Raw genomic sequence first — 9,886 nt, forward strand, 5'->3', positions numbered from 1 at the left:
GCTAATTTTAAGGCCAAACATATAATGCATAGAAAAGTATGATAAATGGAACAACATAATTTTACTTAGTAAAAATATTTTTTTCATGAAAAATATATCCTAACTCCTTTGTCTTGGGATTACATTAGAATAAAATATGAGGTAATTATACTGTGTATTATGACCTTAGGCTATGAGCCTTAAAATTACATTAAAATACAAAAAATATATATTAATGTTTATTTTTAAATATAGTTTTTATATTTAAAATATTCAAATTCCACAGCAATCAATGATACAAAAACATGAGGAAAAACAACTGCAGTTTGATATCTCATCATGACATTTCAATACCTGCTGTAGATTGCCTGTGGCTTCCACTTTTAATTTAAAAAAAAATAATGATTTTTCCATACAATTTGGGTGAAGTGGAGGTCAAAATCTCCTGCATTGTTTTCCTGAGCAAGCCATCATACTTGAAACAACTGAAACCCAAATCAAAATATGTTTACTCTACATTCTAATTATATCAGTTCTTAACTCATCTAGCATAAAACAAATCCTCTTTCTTCTGGTTGAATATCTTGAGCTCAAAGATATGTTACCTGGGAGCTAAAAAAAAAGTATGACCTAAATGAAGATATCTTTTTTGCATAAGGCAAATTGCACTTTTTGTATTTGATTTTTCTGCCTGTGAAGATCTACATTTATTTTTCTACAATGGTATTATGATTGATGGTGACTTGTGTGATTACAGGAGGCTTAAAATGTGTGTTTGAGTCCTTTCCCTGGTAAAAAATACTATAATTTGTACTCTAATAGGAGACTCAAAATGGTGCTGGAAAAACCTATTTTTTAATCTGCCTCTTTATTCATGGTTTTCTAATGGTTTTGATCTAGTCAGTTCAGACCATTTCTGATTAATGGGTGTCATCAAGATGTAAATTCCCTCTATAATCATTAGCAATGAGACAATTCTTCCCATTAAAAATAAAAACATTCTGAGTCTTTGCTATATTCTAAGGAACCACGCTTGCTTTTGCTTTACTAAACAAAATAAATTCCACATATTTGAGTCCCAAAGTAAATGGTAATACATTAACCTAAGCACCATGAGGAATATAAGAAACACAATATATCACCTTTGAAATATAAAAACAAATAAGAATCAGAAATGTTAAGCCATTACCATCTAAACTATAGCAGAGCTTTTAACATGTAAACTTAGATGTTCTACTCACTCTCATAGTAAGATGCCTTAGACTCAAAGATATTTAATCACTCACTAAAACTCACTCAGTGAATGCATAACAGTTTTTATTCTAAAGATTTTACAGAATTTTTTGGTAATACATTGCAAAGTCTCACCTGTCTTCAGAAATAAGAAACAGAAGTTGTTTTAGTCTGTTTTATAATGTTATAGAAAAATACCAGAAACAGTCCAAAGTATAAAAAAGAGATATGAATGCATAAAAATATTTTCTGAGAGGTTGGCAGTGTGGCTCAGTGGTAGAGTGATCACCTGTCACATGCAAGAATCTGAGTTCAATTCTCAGCACCACATAAAAATGAATAATTAAATGAAATAAAGGTATTGTGTCCAACTGCAACTTATAAATAAATAAAAATATTTTTTGAGTACATAGTTCTGAAGATTTAAGTGCACTGTACCAGAATCTTCTCAGCTCCTGTGACACCTCCTTCACCTGCATTACACATGAGGTGGCAATATGGTGAGGGCTCATTTGAGAGGTAGAGAGAACATAATGAGACAGGAAGTCAGAGAAATTCAGAAAAAAGACTTGCTCTTTTGTAACAACTGGCTTTAATAAGAACTATGTTGTGCCCCATGAAAGTTACATTAGCCCTTTCCAAGAGCATCTCCCCCAATGATCTAACCACAATTTACTAGATCTCACTACTTAAACATTCCACTATTTTCCAACTCTCTCCCTTTGAAACTAAGTTCCAAACACATGAGCATTTGGGGGACATACTCAAATCATAATGAAAGTAATACGAGAGAGACAATGGTAAAAATGAGACATAGAATGTGATTTCTTAGTAGTTATAAAGATTCTAGGTACTGCAATAAAATGCTTTAGAGTATAGAAATTATTTTAGGTTGATATTTTATTTTAAAGACAATAGGGAATTTAATTAAATTACTTTTTGAAGAATGAATGAATTGGAATGTGACAAGACTAATGGGCTAGGTATATTAAAATAAGGGAAAAGTCTGTGCAAAAACTCAATGAATGTTTAGTAAACCATGCCTAGGTATAAAAAGAGAACGCTGGGCTTTCTGATTATGCTATATCAAGCCAAAAGTTTACTGGCTAAAATCTGGTGGCCCTCAAACCAGAGCAAATATTCCTATAAAAGATGCAGTGGACATCAGTCTCAAGAGCTTCCTACTTAAAATATCTGCTTCCAAAGACTGCATAATTCATAGAAATTCTCAGGAGTATTATATTTCTTTCAGTTTCAATTTTTAGCTTTCTATATAGTTACCGCACCATCTCATGGCCAGATCAATATTTTCTTGAACTTCTTCATATATTAATATATACACTATCTCAGATATGTTTGTTTCTAGATTTTCAGGGATCCCTCCTAGTGAATTCTGAGATGTGTGAGAGGTTGAACAAGCATAGAAATTTGCTTATAAAAATAAGCCATGTTGTAGGTGGGAAGTAAAAGGAGAAAAGATGCAAAAGTCCTCATCTGAATTTGTATGTGCTGATACTACACAAGGTTATTCCAATGATGTCTGGTTTGGGTTAAGTAAGCAACTTTTCTTATACATTATGACACAAAGTTCATCAAATATGGTTGTTACAGACTTTTTGAGAACACCTAAATTTTTATTAGTAATTTCTACATTGAAAAACGACTGTTACCTTTAAACAAAACTATCCATTGCAATAAATCTGAAATAGTTCTTTAATATTGCAAAACAGAAAATTGATGGCATTATTCACTGAATGCCAATATTTTCCAGTAACACCTCACACCACAATATGTGTACCTTATATAGTTTAACACCTATAGAGATTCTTAACACAATGGATAGATAATTAAACTAAAGAGTTAAATGAGACTCAGAAAGAACTAATTATAGTAAAAATTATTATTACCTTATTTCAAATACCAGTGCACCCTTTTGCATTTTTTTCCCAAAAGTTAATTTTTTTAACCTTTGGTATGATATTGCACTTTATTTAAATACCATGATAAATAGTACTGTTTTTTTCATATGTACTCTCTGATGCATCTCAAATATATTTGCATACCCCAAGACCTTAGAAGATTTCTATACACATTATTCACTAGAGAAACAGTAGTTACTTCTGAAATCTATACTGCTCTTTTCAAATGAGGTCTTGCAGTTTTTTAAAAAAATATCTGAAATAATTATAATGAACTTATTTCAAATTAGCATATAGTAAGTGACTGATAAATATTTGTGAAAAGGATGAAGAAATAATAAGAACATTTATATAATCTGTACAATATGGTATGTGGTATTTCATGATTTTAGCTACAAATTATTGAATATTATAACAATCTTACTATGTGAGTAAGATGTGGGTATGATGAACCAATAATAAATAAAAATTGCATGCTGCATTGTTAATAATTCTCCAAATATTTTTTTTCAAAAACAGACACTCTGATGTGTGGTTTTTGTCTACTATTATATTATGAATGAATGAAGCTCAGTAAATGAATAATTGGAACTACATACTTGCTTAGGGTGACTATCATTCATTGTTAAAAAAACCTTTAGCTATATAAAATTTTAATAATGTATGTACCATTGTGATATAATGGAATTTTGATAAAATTTACATTAAAAATTCTAAAGTCTTTCATTGAGTTTTATATCAGTTTATGAAATCAACTTACTATATGTGATTTCCTCAATTCAAAGTGTCTTATATTTTAAGAAACTGTATGGGCAATGCAAATTAAAGTTAACATTCTAATATCAAGAGCAGAAGCACCATAGGAAAGATAAAAACAAAGAATTGGGAGATTCCACCATTATAGATGTAATTTTCTCAACATATTTTCAATGTACCTAACCCACTATTGATACCAAAATTAATGAGCAAACTCTTCTCATGCTGATTGTGCATGATGCTATTATATAAAATGAAAACAAGCAAATGTGTCAGAGATACATTTTACAACATTAGTTGAAAATACAATTGATTGATCAGTATCTCACTGAAACCAGCAAATACCTTCTCAGTGTGCAAGATAAATGGGTAAAAATTTTAAAAATCAAGTAAAATTTATGTTAAAGAATAGCAACTATTTTTTTCATAAGGAAAATGCTAATGTCTTTTGAAACAACATGACAATAAACTGTGCCCTACCACATAAAGGAAAGCAACAATTCTGGTAAACTTCTTCATTTTATTCTTTGAATATGCCAAGTATTCTTTGGCAAACTTCCACATATATGGTTTTAATTTCACAGGTGTAAATTATATCTGGTTTCCTCTAAATTGCTACTTATTTAATATAAATTTGTTGATAAATTATTTCTGCATGTGATGATAGTGAGATATAGTGAGGAATGGAAGTCATTTAAAGCTCTATGAATTGCAATTCCAGAATGCTGGGAGGAAACTGTATATAATCATGAGAAACATATTGAGTACTATGAATTTTTTCCAGATATTTATTTCCCTTAGTATCCACTTTTCACATAAACTTGTGCTTTTAAATGAAGCTGACTATTAAATATCATAGAAAAGGACATCAAAGTAACCAGAAGAAGAAATTTAAAAGAGAAACAGTCAAATCATAAACATCTGGTTGAAACAAGAACTGGCAAACTGTTGGATCTTAGCTTTTGACTTTGCTAAATTTTCTCCTATCATTTTTTTGTTATGACTATGAGGAAGGTACTTCTATTAAAACCATGACCAGAAAAATTTATAGCAATTTGTTTTTCTAAAACATGGATAAAATTGACGTGCTAACTCAGGATAGAATCTAATGAGTAAATCTTGTTATGGTAAGAAAAAAAAGTATAACTACTTAACATGAATATTGGCCTTTTCAAGAAAAGAATATTAGGGTGAAAACCAATTTGGTAAGATAGTATTGAATATTTTATATCAAAGAAAAGGCAGAAATATTTAAAATAATTTTGATTATTAGATGCATGTAAAAGAAAGTAGTGTCCAAGAATGATGTGGTGGTACGTTCCTGTAATCCCAAATATCATAGAGGCTGAGGCAGAAGGATCACAACTTCAAGGCAGCCTTGGTAACTAAGTGATACCAGGTCTCAAAATAAAATATCAAAGAATTTTGTATATATATGAGTGATAAAGCACCCCGAGTTAAATCCCCAGTGCCATATAAAACAGTAGTTTTCAAAATTTACACCCAAATCAGCAGCCTACACTCTATCTGCAAGTATGTAATGTTTTAAAAGGAAACTAAATTTAGCCATACCTACTACTAGTTGTCTGATTATATTGATCATAATCTTGAAATATATACATAGAAGACCCTTCACAATGTTTTATGTGTTCCCATTATTTTTTCTAATTGCAATGAGAAAGGGAGGAAAACCAATTTAACTTATGGGGCCACTTTTTTTTTCTTCAGGCCTAATTAATCAAATATTAAAAGGATTTAGCATTTAATTGATTATCATTTATGATATGTGTTCTGTGATTTCTTGCTTAATCTACATTGGAAACTTTATTATTTCTGAGTATCAGCATCTGTACAGGCCACCACACCCCACTCTATTTTTTAATAGTTACAAGTCCCTGTGTTCATGCTTCCTCAGTTAGTTATTCTCTTTTAAAAATAATTATGTGTTGAATTCTTTGTCTACAGAAAATTTATGAAGGTTAAAAACCCTTAAGCATTTTCACAAGTTTGACTTTAAGATAGTTTTCATCACAAAGCACACACCAGAACTAAGAATGATTTTTTTTCTCTAATTTATTAGCCTTTCTGACATCCAATATCAGGACATGAATGCTGCACATGGAGGGATGTTCTTACCATCAAGAACAATCAATACTACTTTCTTCAATCTCATTAAATTTTACAAAAAGTGCACATTTTACTGTATTTCATATACAGAACTTGGCATTCCATTATTTGTGTTTAGTGCGTTTTAACTTTCTTTTTTCATCACTTTGTTTTTCCTGTATTTTCTAATATTCAGTTTTTTTTTTTGTGGTGAGAAAAAATAGATCACTAGAATCTTCTAACTTTTGCTACATTCAATCACTTGACTATTCACTAGCTAATATTTCTATTAAATGATCATTTTAAAGGTAGGACTTAGGTATGCTAACAAAACTGTTTTCAAGGTCTACTGCAGAATCAGCATAACTTTCTTGAGCTCTGCAGTTAAAACCACTGTTTCTGTCCAAAAACTCTGCTCCTTTTTTTAAAAATTTTTCTTCTATATTGAGTAACTCTCTTTGAAATGAAGCATGGAAAATAGCTTTTTAGGTTTTTATTATTTATGAAAATCTATTTTTATTTATCATTGATGGACAATCTGCTTCATTTTAGAATACTGTCTGCTTCATTTTGAATACTATTTTTCCTTTAAATCTTGAGGTTATTCTGTATTTATCATCTATAATCCATCATTAAGGATAAATACTTGGGTTTTATTCTTGCTTTCTTGAAGCTGACCATGGTTTTTCATTTCAGGATATTTTCTTTGTTTTAAGCATAGCTACTTGAGAAAATATGGAGATATATTTAGCATATTTAAATTTTATTTTCTTCATTATAGCATTAAATAAAAATAAAATATTTCCAGACCTAATTTTCTTTTCAGTATATACATGTAGGAAAATGGATAAAATATGGAAAACAATATATCTGTTTTTCAGACACCGAAAACAGGCATAGCAGGTGAGTGAAACCATAAGCAATAAGTGCAGAGTGGTTAGGCGAACTATAACTTTCTTTTAAAAATGGTTCTTAATAAGTGCATTTTGATAAAATGCTGTTAAAACTTATGGGTAAAGGAGAAGTAAAAATAATCAAAGTATACCACTGTAAGAAATACTTGAGGTCTGGCACCTGAGAGCAGACTGTGGGGGAACTTCATGTTGCGATAGGAAAGAATCCCCCACTTTCTCTTCACCCTCTCACCCACTTAACCTCACCAGAAACCACCAAGACGCCCAGAATAAAAGGTCTCAAGTTTAATAGTCACACTCTTTCCAACTACAAAAGGCAGTTACAATTCAACTGAACAAAGAAGCTAATGTGCAAAGTTAAGGGGATCTGAGACATCATATAAAAAGTTAGGTTAAAAATAATTGTTTGTTTTTTTAAATTTTTTTTTTTTTTGTGTGTGTGTGTTTTGTTTTGTTCCAAGGGTGTGGCTATTCCTTGGTCACCTGAACTCAGCAAAGAAACTGTTATTTTGATGAAGTGTTAGTGGGTGACCCACATTAAAAAAAAATGTTAAAAAATTTTTAAAAAGCCTAATTACCAAAAAAAAAAAAAAAATGTTGCTACTTTCTCCCTCTACATTTTGCTTTTTAAAGTATCTATTAAAAATATTCCTTTTTTCGTTTTAGGTGGACACAATATCTTTGTTTTTTTTTTTAATTTTTACATGGTGCTGAGAATGGAACTCAGTGCTTCACGCATGCTAGGAAAGCACGATACTACTTGAGCCATATCCCCAGCCCTAAAGTATCTTTTCTAAGTTTTGATTTTTATTTTTAATCCTGAAAAGTAGACAGTAAAACAGCTTCTGAAAGAATTTACAACCAACTGCATGAGGGTCTGGGAAGCTGAGAGGCTGAAGCAGGGCTGCAAGGAGCAGACCGGAAGTCTGACTAAGGAGCAGACTTCCCTTAGTCACTGGAGGTCAAATATAACTAAAAAGAGACAAAAATCAATAAGTGTTTGTAAACTAGGAAATGACACAGATTATCAACTTAGTATCAGTTATAAAAAGTTCATATAATCAAGAAAATAGAGAAATCATGAACAGGATTAGAAAAATAATAGGTGTAATTTTTATTTTTAGAAGCTTATTGGTAATACATAAAAAATAAAGATGAATTTTATGTTTTGATTTTAAATGGAAGGCAGAGAGATATGGAAGTCATATAGTACTTCACAAACTTTACTTTGGTTACAAAAGTATAATCAATTGATAAATTCTACATATTTTACTCTCTATCTTCCTTGGCATTTCACCTGAGGTCACAGAGTGACCAATAACTAAGCAAATAACTAACCAAGAAGATAGTCTCTGAAGTTACACTCTTTTTCAGAAAACCCCAATCAACTTCAGAGCAAAGGTGTGATACAATACCTATTCATTTCCTTCTTTGGGAAAAGGTCCCTTTTGTGAATCAGATAGAAGAGGAAATTGGCCAACCTCTATTAAAGTATTACTAGAAATAAATATGAGTTATCTTCATTTAGAAGTAAAATGAAATAAAATAACACCATTGTACAGTATCTTTCAGGATTACCCTTGAAAAATAAAAAATGAAAAAACTCTTTCTAAAGAGCAGAATACTTGGCAGCACACTTCATCCTTAATTTCACGTGGAAAAAGAAGTTACCTCAGGTAAGAAGGTACATAACAAGGTACATAAAATAATAGGAAGAAATCAAGACTTGGTCAAGGGTTTAGAAGAAACTTATGAAGACTATAAAATTTGGGGGGTACAGTAATAAGGATGGATCTCCGAGAGAGAGAATGCAGTGTAAATATCATAAGATTTCATGCTATCACATACCAAAGCACATACATCATGGACATTGTACAAGACAACCAAGTTGACAACTTGACTTGGCCAGTTGTTTTTATCCAGCCTCTGATGCTGCACAGGATGCATGAGGACTGAGTACCATAGTGGTTTCCAGTCACCGTATTTTATCTATCAAATTCTTCTTCCAAATATCTAGCCAGCTAGGAGGAGAGGTCTATCTCTAGGTTCTTGTTACAGCATCATTCTTTTCATCATTCTCTCATAATAAATTAAAAAGTGGACATCTTTTAATGCAGAAATAATTTTAACCAGAAAAACCCAAACTTTTTTTTTTTTTTTTAATATTTACTTATTAGTTTTCGGCAGACACAACATCTTTGTTTGTATGTGGTGCTGAGGATCGAACCCGGGTCGCACGCATGCCAGGCAAGCGCGCTACCACTTGAGCCACATCCCCAGCCCAAACTTTTTTTTTAATTTTGCTTTTACAGACAATAAATGCTAAGCAAGTACCACTAATAAAGTGTCAATACATCATGCCTAAAATTGAATCAGACTACACTTAACAAAAATAATGATATTACTATTGGTCTATGACCATGGGATCCACTGTATTATCATCTAAAAAAGAAACAAAAAGCTGCTGGCCTGGTAGAATTCTGGAACAGGTGATGGTGTTGCTAACACTTCTTAAATTTCACATCATTATATCAGTTTGTGCTACCAAGAGACACACTATATAGATCCAGGAACCAGAGTGTCAAATTTTAAGAGTCTTAACTCACCATCACTCCTACTAATGCTCTTGGCAATTATATTTTCTTACGCCATGCCTCTGCATCCTCCACTCTTAGAAATCCTAATTATTTAAGAGGACACTTTTCCAACAGGATGTCTAACAAAATTCCAACTAAAATTTAAACTGCACTTGAGGACTCTAAATTCTATGTACTAAGAAAACAGAAAGCAAGAGGAGAAATTACAACCCTAGCTAGGTGAATTCACTCTCCTCACCAGAAGGACATTGATTCCATGTTGCAATGCTAAGCAAGTACCACTAATAAAGTGCCAATACATCATGCCTAAAATTGAATCAGACCACACTTAACAAAGACAAAAATATTACCATTGGTCTATGACCGTGGTATCCACTGTATC

Source organism: Marmota flaviventris, unplaced genomic scaffold, assembly GCF_047511675.1.
Source record: "Marmota flaviventris isolate mMarFla1 unplaced genomic scaffold, mMarFla1.hap1 Scaffold_43, whole genome shotgun sequence".
Taxonomy (NCBI): domain Eukaryota; kingdom Metazoa; phylum Chordata; class Mammalia; order Rodentia; family Sciuridae; genus Marmota; species Marmota flaviventris.